The following is a 4,792-nucleotide window of genomic DNA, read 5'->3' on the forward strand; positions in this document are numbered from 1 at the left end:
TAGTGAGAAGGAATCGGAAAGATCTGAGTTCAAATCAGGTCTTAGACATTTGTTAGTGATGATTCTGGACAAGCTTACAAGTCCTATTTGATTCAATTCCTCATCTGTAAAATAGGGCTCTGAGTCTCAGTTTCTTCAATTATTAGGAAATAATAAGTCTTATATAACATACTACTCTGGATTAAAATGAGACCCAAATAAGATAATATATATTTATACATGTGTATATATATATATATATATATACATAATTAGTGTTCCTATAACCACCAAAATATTTATACCATAACTTTTTTGTAGCTAAGAAGCGGAAACAAAGTAGATTTTCTTTAACTGAGGAATAACAAATTGTGATACAGTGCTGTAATGGAATGTTACTGTATGGCACGAAATTATGTATATGATGAATATAGAGAAACATGAGAAGATCTATATGAACTGATGCAGAATGAGGTAAGCAGAGCCAAGTAAACAATATGCCCAGTAACTATAACAGTTTAAATGGAAAGAACAGCAACATACCAAAAAATCAAAGTAAATGCATCAAAATGATTAATATCAACATAATTCAAATGAGGAGATATGAGAGGACATCCCTGACTCCCTTCGTGTTGCATATGTTTTCAGATTTTTTCAAGGTATTTATCCTTTGTTATGATGTTTCCCTCCCTCTCAAAAGTACTAATTTTTACATATGATTGCTCTCTGGGAGAGGGATAGATACTTGAGATAGTTATCATGATGTAAGAAACAGAAGACCTCAATAAAAACTTTATTTAAAAAATATGTAAATCCTCCACAGTCACTTAAGAATTTCTCCAGTCTCTTTTCACACCAGTAGATAAAGTAGTGACAATAGCACAGAGCCTGGAAGTCAATACTGACTTGAGTTCAAATCTTACCCATACACTTCCTAGCTATGTGATCTTGGACAAGTCACTTAATTTCTGTTTGTTTCAGTTTCTTCAGATGTAAAATGGGAATAATTTTCTACCTATACACAAGAGGTCCCTCATCCTTGGAATGTGCTCCCTCATTCCCTCTACCCCATAGCTTCTTAGAATTCATAGCTTCCCTCAAGGATCACCTCCCATACAAGACCTTTCCTAATTTCCTATAATTGTAGATGACAGATTTAGAGTTGAAAAGGGCCTTAGAGTTCATCTAGTCCAACTGTCTAATTTTTTCATATTAAAGGAATTGAAGTTCAGAGAGCTCAGAGTAAATGATTTGTCAAAGGCCACAAAGGTCAATGACAAAAACTAAATTTGAATCCAGGTCCTTGGATATAACTGATACAACTAAACAACAACAAATCCAATATTTTTTTCACCAGAACATTCTGTTTCTCTGTCATTACATGCACTCTTTTCCTTTTGAAATAACTTTTCTGATTTTTGTACATTTTGTATTCTCCCTTGTAGAATGTAAGCTCTTTGAGGGCAGACTTCTTCACTTTTATATTTGCATCTCCAGTCTAGCACTAGCATTAGTGCTCATAGAAAGGAGTTAATAAATGTTAATTAAATCAAATTTAAAAATTGTGTTATAAAGGTGACAAAATTATTTTTCCATTATTTTGATTGAGACTCATTATTTATTTTAAAATAAATATATTCCTAAGTGTCCCATTAGGGGTGGCTTTGAGAAAAAAGAGCTTTTCATTATTGCATTAACTCAAGAGAAGAGGGTAACTGTGAGCATCAAAAGAGTAGCTAATAAAGAAGTGTCTTAATATGCTCTAAATTGTTTCTGAATGAACTAAGGTCATCAAGACCTTTCAATCTAGAGTGGTGTTGCCTGAGAATATGGGTTTTTTTCCCTTTTACTAACATATCCTTCCCCTAGGTTTCTGTATGTGTCCACTCTCCTTTGTGGACACTATAACAGGAAGGCTCAGGTTGATGTATTTATTCCTGCTTTTCTCATTGATTGAACAAATAATTACTATTATTGTTTTTGTGTTTTTGCTCAGAAACTATTTATGTTTGATTATTGATCAAGTGAACTGATCTTTTCTTTTTTTGTCCTGAAAATATTATTTTTGTGCTATGTCTTTCTGAGAGGGATAATGTAAAAAAAAGACATTAAAAATAAATATATTATGTTCTTTTTTGTAAATGGGACCTGGGTACTTTGACAGTATCCTTTCTAATTCTTGTTTTCATTCCATTGGATTCTAGATCACAGAATCATTGACTTGGGGCAACAAGGGACTTTAAAGATTATTGTGTCCAACTCCTTCATTTCATAAATGAGGAAAATTAGTACCTAAAGACTTGCCCCACTGACTTGCCCAGGGTCATAAAGCTAATCAGTGTCTGAGGTAGGTCCAAACCTGACATTATAGAATTTGCCCATTTCCTAATCTTGTAGGTTGGAATGGAAAAAAAAATCCTCCCCAGGGTCGGGTGCTACAGTGCAATTACATGATTTAAGAGTCAAACATGACACAAGAAACCTTGACTGATGTGGTCATTATTCTAATGAGACTTGAGAGGAGACTTGAGTCCTCTCCTCTATTATTTGAGCTTGATGAGATCTCAGCCCTCTCTGGGTTAAGCCCAAGAGTTACCAATGGTTACCAGTCAAAATGACATATGGTAAGCTTTCCCTTGCATGAAAACAAACAAAAACTCTAAATTCTCAAGAAACCAAAATTCTTTATATCATTTGAGTGATGTATCAACTTTGGAGGTAGGGAGTCTAATAGGGCTGCATTTGACAGATATACTTGTTGTGTGAATTTTACTTTATTTAGACCTGAAATTTCATTAATGCTGGAAATTCTGTGAGTAAATTCCCAATGCAGATACAGATCAGCTATTATTCTGTAATTTATGATCTCAGAATCTAAGGACTAGAGGATTTGAGCCCTGGGACACCCTGACTCCGAGGCCAGCTCTCTTAAGCCAGGTTAGTTTTTGACATATTTTACAAATTAACATATAAAATCAAAATCTTAATACTGAGAACCCCTGAAAAGCTTTAGCATCTTCCAAATTAGTTAGCTAACAACATTTATGAAATAGGCATTATGTGTAAAGCTAAGGGTGGGAGAAAGGAGTTGTCTAAAGCCAGGTTGTAATTTTTAAATGTGTAATTGCCAATAACTTTAAATGAATTCTGCTTCGGGGTAGAATTCTTCTCTCTGTGGATTTAGTAACCTGACTCCACCATTGTCCCACCAGATCCTCTGTTTCCTATGTATCTCTTAATTAGGAAGTGTATTGATTATGTAAAACGAAAGGTTTCTGACTCAGGAGAAATAGTGATATGTATCCTGTGGGGTCTGAGTTAGGATTTGTTGATGAATCATAGAATTTCAGAATTGGAAGGAATCTCAGCTGACATCTCATCCAATCCATGCCTGAAAAGGAATCCCTTTTTTTAGCTTCAATAGGCCTAAGTTTCCTCACTGGTAAAATGAGAAGCTTGTAACTAAGTGACTTCTAAGACTTCGTCCAGATCTAGGTTTCTAATTCTACCATTCCACAGTGAGAGGTGGTATGGTATAGTAAACAGAAAGCTAACCTCAGAGTCAAGCAGGTCTTGGTTTGAGTCCCATGCCCATATACACTGGCTGGATGACCCCTATGCAAGTAGCTTCATCTCTCAGTGGTCATAAACAACTCTCTAAGATTATAAAATGTCAATATGCATTGTTAGAGGAAATTTCCTCATGAGGAATTTCCTCTATTTGTGAAATCACCCACTAATCCAAAAATTATTATAGAGCACAGCCAATAAGGGATCATTTGACCTTTCTTTGAAGACTTCCAGTGAGGAATCTTCTCTATCTCTTTCTAGGCAACAAATTCATTCACTTTTAGACAGTTCTGATTACTAAATTTTCACTACTATAAAAATCTAAATTTATCCCTTTATATACTGGGGAGATATAAGGATTAATAGTAACTTTTTGAAGTTATATAAGAAACCAAGATATAAAATATATTAAGCAATAAAAGAATTGTCTCACCTCTGATATTGTAGTTAATTTGGTCATCTTATTCCACCTGAATGGATTCTTCCTAATCCAGTGAGGAAACTTACAAAATAGTGGCTGAAATTTGCAAAAACCTCCAAAAGGGCATTATTTTAGGGATCAGTTCTCATGTCCATCATATATCCATATCTGAAAATGAACATTCCACTCAAGGAATATATAATTTCTTGGGTTGAATGCCACAGCCCTTGAGGTAAGCTTTGATGTAGCAATGTTTTTCTTCCAAATCAGCACCTGCACATTCTCATTATGTTGGTTTACATAAAGAATACCAGTCAAAAGTCACACCCTTTGTACAGATGGCTTGGTAACATTACTGTCAGGGGTAGGAGACATGGAATTCAGAGTGAAGACTGTGTGTGTGTTGATGAAATACAAGTCCTTCTGGTTTCTAAGCTCTCATCATGATTAGTAACATAACCACTGCTTTTATTACAGCCCTAATTGGTAATTGTCTGATGCCTCAAGGACACTGCTGGTTGACAGGTTTTTTTTCCTTTAAAAATATTTAATGATGCTCTTTTTAAAAACACTATTGTCACTTCCCTAATTTCATACTTCCCCTCCTTTTCCTCCCTGCCCCCCCTCCTCCTGCCCCAAATCCTTTCCCAAACCCTCCCTTGTAACAAGTTCAGTTAACCAAATTCAACAAGTCTGGTCAACATCATTGGAAGTTTTATAGCATGTGGTCCTTCAGCACTATTGTTTTCAATAACACTTCTTTGAAGGCATGATTGGTCACTTCATCAGAATTCTGAAGTCTTTTAATACCCTTAAATTATG

This window comes from Macrotis lagotis, chromosome 5 (genome assembly GCF_037893015.1).
Source record: "Macrotis lagotis isolate mMagLag1 chromosome 5, bilby.v1.9.chrom.fasta, whole genome shotgun sequence".
Classification (NCBI taxonomy): domain Eukaryota; kingdom Metazoa; phylum Chordata; class Mammalia; order Peramelemorphia; family Peramelidae; genus Macrotis; species Macrotis lagotis.